The 16774-nt window shown below is 34.4% G+C and overlaps 1 protein-coding gene across 1 annotated transcript in view; it reads right to left on the bottom strand.

Moving 5' to 3' along the window:
• The window catches only part of PRKACB (protein kinase cAMP-activated catalytic subunit beta), a 126931-nt gene that overhangs the window by 72695 nt on the left and 37462 nt on the right, over nt 1-16774 (bottom strand). The gene's annotated exons all lie outside the window — the stretch shown is intronic.

Below are 16774 nucleotides of genomic sequence, written 5' to 3'. Positions count from 1 at the left end.
TCGTATTTCATCCTGACAGTATTTTCAGAATTTTAATTTGTACTAAGATGTCTAGCGCTGTACTCCAAATTTGATACAAGAGCATATTTTATACTCTAGTAATAATTTAAATAACGTGTGATAATAAAACCGGAGTAATCAACTTTGAGGTTACAAAGTCCTTATTATTCATTCTGCATTAATTTTTGAGATCATAACAATTTTCAGAGTTGAATCTCCTTTGATTATCTTAAGATACCACAAAATCCTGGGGTTTTTTTCCTTATATTTAATAATACTAATGAAAGCTTACATTTACCAATTACTTTACAACATATAAAATGGTTTCCACTGGCTTATCAGATCTTTACAAATTAAGTAGGCAGGACAGGTGTTATTAACTTTATTTTAAGATGAGAAAACAAACTTCTAAACACAAAGTCACTTGCCCAAAGTCACTTAAGTCTTCTGGCTCCTAGATCAGAGCTCCTTCGTACTGCACAACAGTGATTACCAAAAGAAGTAAAGATTTTTTTCAAATGCAGCATTTTTCAAACAAAGATGAGGAAGTGCGAATAAAAGAATAGTAGGGGGTGGAATTAGTTCTTGGATATACTGTCTCGAGTCTAAAAATCTGCTATTAGAATGTTTCCCTTTAGATGGTTGGTCACCTTATAGCCATGTGATTTCAATGTCTACCTTTAGGTTTACAATCATGCTGAGGCCAAGCATAACTATACACGTCAGAGTTTCGAGGTTAAAAGAAACACATGGAAGCATACTCGATACATAAATGATGTTATTTGTTCCACATAGAGGGCACATAATATGACCATGACCTCTGCTATTCAAATAAAGGTTTTAGGGTAACAGTTTTGCCTTTCACAAAATGTTTTAATGGATTCATGGGGCACCTGGGTGGCTCGCTGGTTGAGTATCTGACTTTGGCTCAAATCATGATTTCACAGTTCGTGAGTTCAAGCCCTGCATCAGGCTTGCTGCTGTTAATGCAGATCCTCTCTGCCCCTCCCCCACTTATTCTCTCTCTCTCTCTCTCTCTCTCTCTGTCTCTCTGCTCCTCCCCCACTCATTATCTCTCTCAAAAATAAAAATAAACATTTATAAAAATTTTTTAAAAATAAACTGATTCCTGTATTTTATAAATGTATTCAACCTTTTAAGACTGGCTTCTTTCATTTAGCACAATATAACAATTAAGATTCATCCATGTTGTGTTTCAATAGTTGACTCATTTTTATTACTGAATAGTATTTCAGTGTATGGATTTACCACAATTTATATATCCATTCACAACTGAATTACTTTGCCGCTTTGTCAAAAATCAATTAACAATATATTTGTCGGGGTCTATTCTGGACTCTGTCCTGTTCCACTGATTTGATGTGTCAATTCTTTCATCAATACCCTACTGTGTTGGTTACTGTAGCTTTTGAGTAAGTCTTAAGCCAGATAGGGTAAATCTTCCAACTTTTTTTTTTTTTTAATTGTTTTGACTGTTAGACTTCCTTAACCTTTCATATGTATTTTAAGTTTGTCTATGCCTACAAAAATAATCTTGCTGGGACTTTATTAAGATTGTGTTTATTGAGGGGCGCCTGGGTGGCTCAGTCGGTTAAGTGTCTGACTTTGGCTCAGGTCATGATCTCGCGGTCCGTGAGTTCAAGCCCCACGTCAGGATCTGTGCTGACAGCTCAGAGCCTGGAGCCTGTTTCAGATTCTGTGTCTCCCTCTCTCTCTGACCCTCCCCCATTCATGTTCTGTCTCTCTCTTCTCAAAAATAAATAAACATTAAAAAAAATAAAAAAAAAAAAAAGATTGTGTCTATTGAGAGAAATGCCATCTCAATGAGTTTTCAATCCATGGTCATAATGTATCTCTTAATGATACTTGGGTCTTTGATTTCTTTCATTAGTGTTTAAAGTTTTAAGCATTTAGATCCTGCACATATTTTGTTAGTTATACCTACATACCATTTTTTAACTTGGAGCTATTGTAAATGTACTTTAAAAAATGTTTACAATTGTTCACTGCTAGTGTATAGAAATAGGTCTTATTTTCATATTTTAACCTTGTATATTGCAACCTTGCTACGTGCACTTATTAGTTTTATGAGTCTTTTTGTAGATTTCTTAGGATTTTCTATGAAGGCAATCATGTCATCTTTGAACAGATTGTTTTATTTCTAGGACTTCTAGTAATAATGTCGAACAAAAGAGTATCAAGAGTGGACATCGTTGCCCTATTCCCAATCTTAGAAAGAAAACATTTAGTTTTTCATCATTTATTAAGTCAGCTGTTGACATTTTTTGTAATTGCCCCTTATTGAGATAAGGAGTTTCTTTGTATTCCTAGCTAGGTATTTTTACCTTACAGGGATGTTAATTTTATCTAATGCTTTTTTAGCATCTATTGGTAATGATCATATGGTTTTACTTCTTTAGTCTATTAACATGATAGATTACAGTTACTGATTAATTTTCAAATATTGAACCAGGCTTGAATCCCCAGGATAAATACCTCTTGGTCTTAATGTACTATTCTTTTTATATATTGCTGGATTCAACTTATGAATACTTCTTGAGAATTCTGTGTATATGTTTATAAGAAATATTTTCAAATTTTAATTTCATTACCGTTTTTGAATGATTTTGATATCAGGTTAAGGATGAGGGCATAAAACAAGTTGAGAGGTATTCTGTCTTCTATTTTCTGGAAGAGACTGCAAAAAGGTGGTATCATTTTTTCCTTAAATATTTGGTAGAATTTGTCAGGAAAACTATCTGGGCCATGAATTCTTTTTTGAAAGGCTAAAAATACCAATTCAATTTCTTTAATAGATATGGTACTATTCAGTTGTCTATTTCATCTTCGGTGAATTTGGTAGTTTGTTTTTCACCAATTGGTCTATTTCAACTAAGTTGTCAAATTTATGTGAATACAATGTTTCAAATCTCTTTATTACCCTTTTAATGTCTGTGGCATCTGTACTTATATCCCCTCTTTCATTTTTGATAGTGGTAATTTGCCTACTTTGCTTGGTAAATCTGGCAAAAACATTCTAAGTATTTTTTTAAAGGAACCACCTCTTGTTTTCATTGATTTTCTCTACCATTCTTTCTGTTTTTAATTTCATTGATTCTTGCTCTTATCTTTTTTCCTTCCCTCTACTTTTTTTGGGATAATACCTAGGATTATTTAGAAGTGTATTGTTTAAATTTCCAAGTATCTGAAAAATTTCCCTGGTATCTAGTTCCTTTACTGATTTCTAATTAATTCCATTATGGTCAGAACATGATTTTTAATTCTTTTAAATTTTTAAAGTGTTGTCTTATGACCAAGAATATGGTCTTTGATGGTGAATGTCCCATGAACATTTGAAAAGAGTGTCTTTTATAATTAAGTATACTATAAATGTCAATTAGGTCAATATGATTGATGGTGTTTTTCAAGTCTTCTATATTCTTTCAGATTTTTGGTTTAATTGTTCTATAGATAACTGAGAGAAGATTAAAGAAGTCTTCAACTTTGTAGATTTTCGTATTTCTCTCCTTTCAGTATATTAGTTTTTGCTTCATGTATTTTGAAACTCTGTTATTAGATTCATATATATTTAGGATTGTTTTATCTTCTTACCAAATGGACACTTTGAGCATTATAAATATCCCTTCTTAATCCTGGCTAATTTTCTTGAAGTCAACTTTGTATGATATTAATACTGCCAACAAATTTTACCGAATAGTATTTGTATGGCATATCTTTCCCTCCAGTCTTTTGCTTTTAAACACTGTATCAATATATTTAAAGTCAATTTTTTGTATATAACACATAGCTGAGTCTTGTTTAAATCATTTACATTTGCTGTAATTATTGATATAATTGGCTTTAGGTCTATTATTTTGTTACTCTTTTTCTGTTTGTTCCCTATTTGTTAAAAAAAGCTTTAATGAATATAACTGACATAAAATAAACTGCAAATATGTGAAGTGTAGAATTTGATGTTGACATATAAATACAACTGTGAAACCAGGACCAAAGGCAAGATAATGAACTTTTCTCATGCCTCTTCATAATTTTTCCTTCTTTCCATCCTGAATCCCAGCAACTTGATACTTTCTGACAATATAGTTTATATTTTTAAGACATATAAAATGGAACTTTTTCTTGAAATAAACGTTTTATTTCATAACAGCTTTAAATTTACAGAAAAATTACAAAGATAGTACAGAGTTGCTACATAACCAACACCTGTTTTTCACTATTATTAACATCTCACATTAGTATGGTAAATTTGTATAATTAATGAGCCAATGTTGATACACATTTGTTAACCAAAGTCTGTAGTTTATTCACATTTCCTTAGGTTTTAACTAATGTCCTTTTCCTGTTCCAGGATCCCACCCATGATACCACATTACATTTAGTACTCCTGTCTCCTTTGGCTCTTCTTAGCTATGATGACTCATGTTTCCTTAGACTCTTACTCAGATTTCCCTTGTTTTGATGACCTTGACAATTTTGAGGAGTATTGGTCAGGTATGTTGTACAGTGTTCCTCAATTACTATTTGTGTGTTGTTGTTTTCATGATGGCTGGGGTTATGGGCACTGAGGACCAAAGAAGTAAAAATAACATTTATATCACATCATATCAAGGGTATATACTATCAACATGACTTATCAATGTGAATGCTATCCTTGATCACCTGGTTGAGGTAGTGTTTATCAGGTGCTTCCACCTATTCCATACCGTACTTGTTGGAATTAAGTCACTATGCCCAGTGCACTTAAGGAATGGGGAGTTACACTCTACTTCCTTCAAGGCAGAGTGGAATTCCTCTGGTAGGGCAATGTGTCTCTTCTTCCCCATTTATTTATTCAACCATTTATTTACATTCTATATGGACTCATGGATATTTATTTTATATTTTGGGCTATAATCCAATACTACATTATTTATTTTATTGCTCAAATCATTCAAGTTTTGGCCATTGGAAACTTTCAATTGCTTCCTATGCCACTTTGATATATAATCGTGTGTGTGTGCATAAGCACGTGCACACATGCATGTATATTTGAACACTTGCTTACTAGCACTATAAAACGACCCATGCTCATTTTGTATACTTCCTGCATCAATCCTAGAATCAGCCATTTCTCCAAGGAGCTCTAGTTCCTCTTACTGGATAATGGTACTACAGACCAAGATCTGGGAACTAGGTGAGCTTGTTGCTACTGGAGTGTTGTTGCCTTTAGGCCTTCTCAGCTGACAGAGCAGAAAAATACATGTGTATACCAAATGTGTATATACCCATATCTATAAGTATTTCTACATATAATCATCTGTGTCTATAATAAGGTAAAGATGAGTTCTTTCTAGTATCTCCAACTCTAATTCATTACTGCATGATTCATTTAACTTCCTCCTCTTTCTTACTTGAAAACTCCCACTCCAACCATCCACTATTCATTTACTTACTTGTTCAATTTCAGTATACACATATGGAAATATCAGAATTGTTAACCTGGTACAGTTAACAACTTTATCCCCATGGGAAACAACTTTATTAACTCAAGTACACTACTATGCAGTTTCTGTTACCTCTACCCCTACAGATTTCACTTATTTCCAAATTTACTTAGATTAGCACCTCTGGCCTCATCTTCAGTGAGGCTGTTTCATGAGTTTGTAATAAAGTTAGATTGTTTTGTCACAGTCTGCATTTCATTCTGGGATCCCCCAACTTTCTAAATGATGTGTTTTTTTTTTTTTAATTACATACATAAGACAAAAATTACATACATTAAGATTTACTCTGTACTGTGGGTGCTATGGGTGTGGGCAAATGTATAATGTCATGTAACCACAATTACGTTATCAACAGAATAGTTTAGCACCTTTATAAATATCCTGAGCTTCCCTGATTCTTAGCACCTATTGATCTTTTTACCACTGCTAGAGTTTCGCCTTTTCCAGAGTGTCAAAATTGGAGTCATACCCTATGCAGACTTTTCAATCTTATTCTATCACCTAGAAATATGCATTTAAAATACATGCATGTCTTTTTGTGGTTTTATGGCTTATTTCTTTTTATCACTGAATAATAACCTATCGTATCAATGTACTTGAGCTTGTTTATTCACCTACTGAAGGGTCATAGTTACTTCCAGTTTTTGGCCATTATGACTAGAGTTGCTATAAACTTTCATGTGCAGGTTTCTGTGTGGATGTAGTTTTTAAATTAGCATAGTAAATTAAATTCCTAGGAATGTGATTGTTGGATTGTATGTTTAGATTCTGTTTAGCTCTGCAAGAAATTGCCAAAATGTCTTCCAAAGTGGCTGTACCATTTTTATTTACCACCACCAATGAAGAGTTCCTGTTGTTCTATGTCCTTATTAGAAATCGGCAGTTTTGTGTATGTTTTAACATTAGCCATTTTGAAAGATGTATAGTAGTATCTTATTATTTCATTTTGCAATTCCCTAGGGACAAATGATGTTGAGCATCTTTTCATTAGGCTTATTTACTTACCATCATTATCTTTAGTGAGATGTCTGTTCAGATCTTTTGCCCATTTTTTAAATGGATTGTTTATCTTATAAATGAGTTGTATCTGGTAGAATTCACTAGTGAATGCATCTAGTCCTGATGCTTTTTCAGAAATTATTTCTTAATTATTAATTTTCAAATTATTGATTCGGTCTTAATAGATAAAGATGGATACATTGATAGATCTATTCAGATTATCTATTTCTATTTGTGTAAGTTTTGATAATCTATCTCCTTCAAAAAATTGGTCTATTTCATCTGAGTTATTAATTTGTGGGTCTAAAATTTTTCACAGTATTCTTTTATTACCTCTTAATGCCCATGGGGGTTATGGCAATCTTCAAGCTTTGATTTCTAATATTGGTAATTTGTGTTCTTCATCTTTTTTTTTTATTAGCCTGGCTAGATATTTATCAATTTTACTGAATTTTCCCTAGATCAAGTTTTTATTGTTTTTAATTAAAAAAAATTTAAGCTTCTGCACAGCAAAGGAAACAATCAACAAAACTAAAAGGCAACCGACGGAGTGGAAGAAGATATTTGCAAATGACATCAGATAAAGGGTTAGAAACCAAAATCTATAAAGAACTTACCAAATTCAATACCCCAAAAAACAAATAATCCCATGAAGAAATGGGCAAAAGACATGAATAGACACTTTTCCAAAGAAGACATCCAGATAGCCAACTGACACATGAAAAGATACTCAATCAGGGAAATAACAAATCAAAAGCACAATGAGATACCACCTCACACCTGTCAGAATGGCTAAAATTAACAACTCAAGCAATAACAGATGTTGGCAAGATGTGGAGAAAGGGGAACCCTACTGCACTGTTGGTGGGAATGCAAAGTGGAGCAGCCACTCTGGAAAACAGTGTGGAGGTTCCTCAAAAAACTAAAAATAGAACTATTCTATGGCCTAGCAATTGCACTACTAGGAATTCATCCAAATGATACAGAAATGCTGATTTGAAGGGGCACATGCACCCCGATGTTTATAGCAGCACTATCAACAACAGCCAAATTACGGAAAGAGCCGAAATGTCCAACAACTGATGAATGGATTAAGAAGATGTGTTGTGTGTGTGTGTGTGTGTGTGTGTACATATGTATATATAAAATGGAATACTACTAAGTGATTAAAAAGAATGAAATCTTGCCATTTGCAACAACATGGATGGAACTGGAGGGTATTATACTAAGTGAAATAGTCAGAGAAAGACTAGTATCACATAATTTCACTCATGTGAAATTTGAGAAAATTAACAGATGATCATAGGTAAAAAGAAGGAAAAATAAGATAAAAACATAGAGGGAGGCAAACCATAAGAGACTCTTAAATACAGAGAACAAACTGAGAGTTGATGAGGGTGGGGCAAATGAGTGATGGGCATTAGAGAGGGCGCTTGTTGGGATGAGCAATGGGTGTTATATGTAAGTGATGCATCACTGGGTTCTACTCCTGAAGCCAAGACTACACTGTATGTTAACTAACTTGAGAATTTAAAAAAAAAAAGAATCTAGATTTTCAAATTTAGAATTAAATTTTTTTTGGGGGGGGCAGTGTGCACACAAGAAGGGGAGGGGCAGAGAGAGGGAGAAAAAGGATCTGAAGTGGGCTCTATTGCTGAGAGCAGAGAGCCCGATGTGGGGCCCCACCAAACTCATGAACCATGAGATTGTGACATGAGCCAAAGTTAGATGCTTCACTGAGTCACCCAGCCGCGCCCCTAGAACAAACTTTTAAAAATAATTGTTCTCACTGGTTTCCTGTATTCAATTTCTAGTCTGTATTATTTCTTTAGCTTGCATTGGGCTTAAATTGCTTCCTTTCTCTACATTCCTAAAGTGGAAACTTAAGGTTATAAGCTGCCCTCTAAGCACTGTTTTTGCTGAATTCCCCAAATTGTGATAAATTGTATTTTCATTATCATTTAAATTATTTTCAAATTTCTTGAGACTTCTTCTTTGACTCATGTGTTATTTAAAAGTATGCTCTTTAATTAATTTCTATATTTGGGAATTTTCCAGCTTAATTTCTGTTATCAATTTCTGGTTTAATTCTGCTGTGATCTGAGAATATACTTTGCATGAGTACTATTTTTTCAAACATGTTAAGGTGAGGTTCCATCTCACTGATTCTTTCCTCAGCTATATTATTCTACTGATAAGCTCATCCAAAACCATTTATTTGTTAGTGGGTTTTTTTGATTTTTTTTTTTTTTTACTTCTAGCACTTGCTTTTGATACTTTCTTAGTTTCTTTCTGCTTACATTGCTCATGTTTTCTTGCATATTGTTTACTGTTTCTATTAGAGCTCTTAACATATTAATCATAGTTATTTTAAGTTCCCTATCTAATAATTCCAACATCTGTAATATCTGAGTTTGGTTCTGGTGCTTTCTTTGTTTTTTCACACTGTTCTTTCTTGTCTTTAGGCATGTCTTCTTTTTGTTGAAAGTTCACCATTTGGTATTGGGAAATAGGAAGAGGTAAGTAAGCATTTACTATGTGGATCTGTTAGTCTGGCCAGGAGGTGAGCTGTGTTTAATAAGTGTCAGAAGCTTCAAGTTCCTCGATTATCTTTGTTTTTTGTCCCTTATTGACTGTGGGCTTCCCTCAATATTTCTCTTCAGAGAGTCCATGGCTTTTTCAGCTGTAATTCTATTATTATACTGGATCCCTGTTATATATCTGCTTATTTGGATAGTTGGCTTTTTCTCTTTTGGTTTTGGTATGAGGGTTTGGGTGGGGGAGGAAAAGCATTCTGTAATATTAGAATTAAATCTTTATTTCTTATTTGGCCTGTTTTTCTGGGCTTTGACCTTCACAGGTGTTTCTCCATGATATAGCTTCCCCCCTCCCCCTCTTTAGAAAGAAAGCCTAGACAGGGCTGGATTAGGAGGGATGCCTCTCCAAACTGGGATTGTCTTTTTTTGTTTGTATAGTTTCTTAAATTCCACATGTGAGTAAAATCAAATGGTATTTGCTTTCTCTGAATTTTTTCACTAAGCATTATACCCTCTAGGTCACTCCATGTTGTTGCAAATGACAAGATCTCATTCTTTTTATGGCTGAATAATATTCCATTATATATATAATGCACCTGTTTTTCAGATTTTATTTGATGGATCAATTACTTTCTAGTTTTTCAACTTAGGCAGCTTGTTCTACTTTTTGGTTTTCCTCCCTTATTTATCTTCAACTGACATGTAAAAGTACACATTTTATAAGGTATGGGTAACACACATGATGAAATTTTTTCCATTTCCCTACATTCACTCAACTAGGACATATATTGATGTCTTGAATCAGTAAAATTCTACTAGTGAATATTTTATATATATATATATATATATATATATATATATATATATATATACACCACATCTTCTTTATTCATTCTTCTATGGACATCTGGGTTGCTTCCATATCTTGGCTATTGTAAATAGTGCTACAATAAACATAAGGATAAGGGTGCCTGGATGGCTCAGTTGGTTAAGCATCTGACTTTTTTTAAATTTTTTTAAATGTTTTTATTTATTTTTGAGACAGAGAGAGACAGAGCATGAGCAAGGGAGGGGCAGAGAGAGAGGGAAATACAGAATCAGAAGCAGGCTCCAGGCTCTGAGCTGTCAGCACAGGGAGTGGTGCAGGGCTCGAACTCACCGACCGTGAGATCATGACTTGAGCTGAAGTCGGATGCTTAACCAACTGGGCCACCCAGGCGACCCAGCATCTGACTCTTAATTTCAGCTCAGGTTATGATCTCATGGTTGTGAGATCGAGCCCCCTGTTGAGCTCAGTGCTGGGCATGGGGCCTGCTTAAGATCCTCTCTCCCCCTCTCCTTCTGCCCCACCCATCCCTCTCTCTCTCTCTGAAAAAAATAAATAAAATAAAAAAGACAGAAGGAAAAATGTTTAAAGTTGTATCCTCTTTGCTGATTATCTGTTTAATCAATGAATAAAGATAGGCATATTAATAAAATTAAAACTGCTGACAGATATTACTTTTCTTAAAACAGTTCTGAATAGATAATTTGGAGTAAATATTGTAGATGGAAGAACTGTGGAGAATGGGATTCAAGCTAGTTATTTCTTAACTGGCTCCTTACACATTGAGTATTTTAAATAACCTAGGATTTATTATTATGCTTGCTGATAAATGGGTTTATGACACTTTGAAACTAATTAGTTATCTCTGTAATCCTTGGTATCCTCTTTTTGCAAAACAAGATCATTATTACCTTCCCTGAATGTTATTACTGGTTTTATGTATGACTCAAGATAATGTAAGTGAATTCTCTTTGTAAATTGTAAATGTTATGAAAATGTAGACAGGTATTATATTAACACACCTGATTAATAACTATATAACTATTATTTATTTAAGTCATATTAAAGAAAGTCAAAGTATACTACAATATCACTTTTTTAAAGTCTAAGCACTGGAAGCATCCAAATTGTTCAAAAAGATTATAAACAGCTATTCCATTTTAATACTTAGTATTTCTTAGAAAGTGGCACGTGTACTGCAAGAATCAATGTATGCAATATGGAAAAAATGGTATAGATATGAACGGACAATTCCAGTGACACCAAGACAATATTGTTCTTAAAACATGAAAGGCATTAGTTCTGTGTCCCGTACTGTATAACGTCCTGTTTAAAATTGTTTAAACGCCCTGTTTAAAATTGTGCTTTTTAGAGGCACTGAATGGCTCAGTCAGTGAAGCATCAGACTTTGGCTCAGGTCATGATCTCACAGTTGATGAGTTTGAGCCCTGCATTGGACTCTGTGCTGACAGCTCAGAGTCTGGAGCCTGCTTTGGATTCTGGGTCTCCCTCTCTCTCTCTGCCCCTCCCCCACTGGGTGCATGAGTGCTCTCTCTCAAAAATAAACAAACATTAAAAGAATAAAAATAAAATAAAATAAAATAAAATAAAATAAAATAAATAAAATTGTGCTTTTTAGCAGATGGGTACCTACATTATGCAAATAACTTTAATGAAAAATAGATTAGATTCTAAAGAGTCCTAGGAAAAACCTTTGTTTTTTTTAAATAATAAAAAGTTATGCAAATCAGTTTTCTTTAAATAAAAAATTATCATTGAACATATATTCATCTTTAATATAATTTTATGATATAAGAATAGGAAATAATAAATTTATTCAAAGCATAAAATGTATTCACTGGAAGTATTATTTTTTATTAAAAAATTATTTTTAATGTTTTTATTTATTTTTGAGACAGAGAGAGAGCATGAGCAGGAGAGGGGCAGAGAGAGAGAGGGAGACAGAATCTGAAGCAGGCTCCAGGCTCAGAGCTGTCAGCACAGAGCCCAACGCGGGGCTTGAATTCACGGACTGTGAGATCATGACCTGAGCTGAAGTTGGACACTTAACCGACTGAGCCACCCAGGCACCCCAAGTTTTTCACTGGAAGTATTATTAAGACAAAACTGTAAATCTCCAGATAGGAAAATAGTTAATATAGACAATTCAATGGATTATTAAAATAACTTTTCAAAAGTCAGAGTCCAATTAGGAATAAGAACTAAATTTGCTGTGTATAGCTATCAAATATAAGAAAAATAAAGCAAAAAATTTTCTCATTTATATTATAGACACAGTAAACCAGTTTAGTATTGTACTAAGAATAACAGTTATGGCAAATGATTAATTGTTCCAAACTCACGCTCTTTACCTAATTAAATGCAACTATTAGTAACACTAGCAGATAAAATAACTTCATTCTTCCCTGGAAAGATAGATTTTTTAAATACTGATACAGTTGAGAATACCTACTGCAGAGTTTCATACTACGGCATTTTTGTTCTTGGTTTTAATTCTTCGAACAAATAAAGGCTTTAGAATATCTGACTCAATGTCTTACAGGTATTTTTAAGGGGAAATTATCATGCTTACTAATGATATATTGAAACCCCTGTTGCACCTGTTTTTCAGATTTTATTTGATGGATCAATTAATTACTATCTAATTTTTCAACTTAGGCAGCTTATTCTACTTTTTTTTTTTTTTTTTTTTTTTAATTTTTTTTTCAATGTTTTTATTTATTTTTGGGACAGAGAGAGACAGAGCATGAATGGGGGAGGGGCAGAGAGAGAGGGAGACACAGAATCAGAAACAGGCTCCAGGCTCTGAGCCATCAGCCCAGAGCCTGACGCGGGGCTCGAACTCACGGACCGCGAGATCGTGACCTGGCTGAAGTTGGACGCTTAACCGACTGCGCCACCCAGGCGCCCCAATACTTTTTGGTTTTTGTAAAAGTACACATTTTATAAGGTATCTTGGGTAACACACATGGTGAAATTTTTCCATTTCCCTACACTCACTCAACTAGGACATATATTGATGTCTTGAGTCAGTAAAATTCTACTAGTGAATATTTTATTCCTTGAAAGAATGGCAGATATTTCCAAAAATGAATTAGTTTTATTAACTTTTCAGAAACTGTTTTTAATATTGGTGTAATGCACTCATTAGTTAGCTTAAGTAAGCTAAATTATAGAGAACTTACGAACATATTCCTATGGACCTGATTTTTTTTTACCTAATCAACAAAGAAATAGAGAATATATAACTATCCACAAATATGTACTGACTGTCCATAATGTCCAAGCATTGAATTATAGAGAATATAAAATAGTTATGTAAGGGTGACTACCCAAGAAATTTAAAAGTCAAGTAAAAGCTAGTAATATCTACTATAGGTAATAACTGAAGATTTATATGACATATAATTAAATATACAGCTGTACAATGGAGGCAAAATTTTCTAAATAGTTAATCTTCTATGGCTTGAGATAATTTTTTAACAAAGAAACCTTACTGATACACTAACCCAAACAAACATGTTTGTGAAATACTTCTTACATATCAAGGAACTCCAGCCACTTAATCTATATGGAAGACATCACAGCAAATATAAGAGTAAAGACTGACCATTTTAGAACTCTAACATCCCAGGCTATTAGTATTTTCTGCTTACGGGACTTCAAAGGGCTAAAGGGACTTTTTAAAACATCAAAAAACCTTAAAGATAAGAAAGAGTTCAGTGTATACTAGGTATTGAAGAAAATGGAACAGAATATGTAAAACTTGAGAAGGGTCTTGGAGGAAAGGCAGGATTTATAATAGAACAGAAAAAGGAACAAGGGCAATTCAAGAAGATAAATCTATCTGAATGAAGGTTATAGGTAAGAATGAATATGTACTTGATCCTACCTATTCACTCTCCTTCTCAGATTAAGAAATGTGAAGAAGGAAATAAGATGTGATAGAAAGTAACTTGCAGGGAGAGGATTACTTTATATAGGGTGATCAAAAATGTCTGAGGAACATGACTTTAATTTGAGTTGTCAAGACCTGAAGTATAAGAAAAGGAGCATATCAAAGGCTGATGGAAAAAGAGTAAACCAGGAAGAAGAAACAGTGAATGAAAGACTGTGACAGAAGAATGGACAGAAACAATAGTACTACTGAGCAGAGAATGGATTGGGAAACGGTCTGTGTAAATTGAGAGCAAGAGTGGAAGAAGGGAAAACAATTGAGACTACTGCAAAGTCCAGGCAAGAAATGGTGGTCACTTAACATTGAGATTGTGGTGAGAGACAGAAAGGGAGAGAAATGGCCAGATTTCATTTATACATTTTGGAGAAACGAGATCTGCTGACAGACTGAACCTAGAGAGTGAATAAATGGAAGATATCAAAAATAACACCAACGTTTTTGGTATTATAATACCAATGAGCATGTGGGTAAGGAGTGATGACAATTACTAAGATGCGGGAAAGGTGAAGAATAGGTTAGAAGCATGTTGTCATAAAGAAAGGTTTTATTGGACATATTAGACATCAAATTGGAAATTTCAAAAAGAATTGGATAGGTATCTGGAACACATCACTGCATTCTAAATTTTATTTTAAAATTATGTATCAAGTGTTTTATATCTCCAGTTGTCCAGGGACAGAAAGAATGGCTTGCATTTACTTAAAATATTAAATAAATCTCCCTCTCAGTGGTGACTGTGAAACTGTGATACGCATACCACAGGTTTAGAGAAAAGGTCCTCTCTTCTCTAAACTTCCAATGTCTTAGTTCTGACTCTCATCATATTTGTCATATTACTAAAACACAATCCTGTGTCATTCCAAAGAAAAACAAACTCAATTGACTTCCCATGGCCTACAAAATCTAAACCTTTACTTAGCCCAGTCATCAAGGACTTCTGCCAACCTCAAGCAGACCTCCATTTAGCTCCATTTTACCAATTTATATCTCAAACAATAATAATGCTAACTTAACTGCCATTTCTTTAGTACAACATGCCCTTTCTTATCTCTACTGCCATTGCACATACCTTCCACTGTGGTGCAAAACCATACTCCAAAGTGAAGCAATGGATCCTGTAAATCAATACATGGCTAAAGAGACTTTGTAGATGTAATTAAGGTTACTAATTAATGACCTTAAAACAGATTCTTGTGGATTATCTAGGTGGGACTGATCTAATCATATTAGCTCTTAAAAGCAGAGAACTTTCTCCAGCTTGAAGCAGAAGAGAGCCAGGACAAAAAGTTGTCAGATTCTAAACAAGAAAAGGATTCAACGCATCATTACTGGCTCTGAGGTTATTAGAGTCCATGTGCAAGGACCAGAGAAAGGCCTGTAGGAGCTATGGGCAGCCCCCAGATCACAGCCAACAAGGAAACACAGACCTCAGTTTTATAACCACAAGGAAGTGAATTCTGCCAAAAATATTAATGAGCGTGGAAGTAGATTTTTCCCCAGAAACACCAAATAAAGACCTATCAGAAAGAACCCTGACCTAAAAATTGTGAGATAATAAATGGGTATTTTTTTAAACCACTAAATTTATGGTAATTTGTTATGGCAGCAATAGAAAACTAATACAAGACTCATATGTATTAAGGTGATGGGGGTGGGGAAAGTGGGATTCTATTGCCAGAATACTAAATATATGAAATATGAAAATATGAAGCCTCTAATCATGGTTGATGCAGCCACTCTCTCCCTCTAACACTTATAGTCCTTTACATTGATGAGAATCTTCCATTGACTCACTACTGATTCACTAGCCAAGATAATGCCAGGCAGCCAACATCTCCATGCAGGGACGTTCTAAATACTTAATACAGGGGCACCTGGGTGGCTCAGTCAGTTGAGTGTCTGACTTCAGCTCACGTTATGATCTCTCAGTTCTTGAGTTCAAGCTCTGCATCGGGCTCTATGCTGACAGCTCAGAACCTGGAGCCTGCTTCAGATTCTGTGTCTCCCTCTCTCTCTCTGCCCCTCCCCACTCACACTCTGTCTCTGTCTCTTTCTCAAAAATAAACATACATACATACATACTTGATACACAAGTGAAGAAGATGAAATCTAATCCTTCATCTCCCACTACCTCCTTTCACTCAAATGAGAGTCCCCATCAGTCTAGATAGGGGCAAGCTCAGGCCTCAGGTATCCAAATGCCAGTGTGACAGTTCTGGCTCCACAGAATGGGGAGGTGAATGTAGGGGGCTACAGGCTCAGATAACAATAGAAAACTAGTTTACCTTTACCCAGAATTACCACAATGGAAGCCAGATCTTCCCTACTAAAATATAAACACCTGAAAACCCCATTCTTCAGGTGATGACAAAGCGTTCTGGGTATGAAAGACGGTATAGTAGTACTACTATGAAATGTGGGGATGTGCAGTTAAACCAGTAGTCAGAAAATTAAGCATAAAAGTCCCATTTACGTAAGATGAGTTTCTCCTGGCAAATTCCTACTTATTACCCAAAGTTTATTGCAATGTTATTCCCTCAGTTCTAACTCCTAAAATACATTAACACCCACATTATTATTGTACTAACCACACTATACAATAATTACATGCTTATAGTTCTAACTCTTCTTGTAAGTTTCTTGCATAATTTTCTATCTCTAAATCTAACGCAATGGTGATCACACAGTCAGCATTCAACAAATGTTTCTGAACTGATTCATTTTTTAAGAGATACCATGGCTCTTTTATGATATAATTTTAGGTTTCTCAAGTCAAAGATGAGTCACAGAAATAGAGAGGCTTTATTAGGCCCCAGTATATCTCATATATTTATTTCTACACTACGTTAGGAGAATATGTATTTCCACTATCTTCAATTTCTCTATTCTAACATTGGATATAAAACTG

The sequence above is a fragment of the Leopardus geoffroyi genome, chromosome C1, assembly GCF_018350155.1.
Source record: "Leopardus geoffroyi isolate Oge1 chromosome C1, O.geoffroyi_Oge1_pat1.0, whole genome shotgun sequence".
In the NCBI taxonomy this organism is placed as follows: domain Eukaryota; kingdom Metazoa; phylum Chordata; class Mammalia; order Carnivora; family Felidae; genus Leopardus; species Leopardus geoffroyi.
Note: the sequence above shows the minus strand (reverse complement) of the source record. Positions and strands in the feature narration are given on the sequence as shown.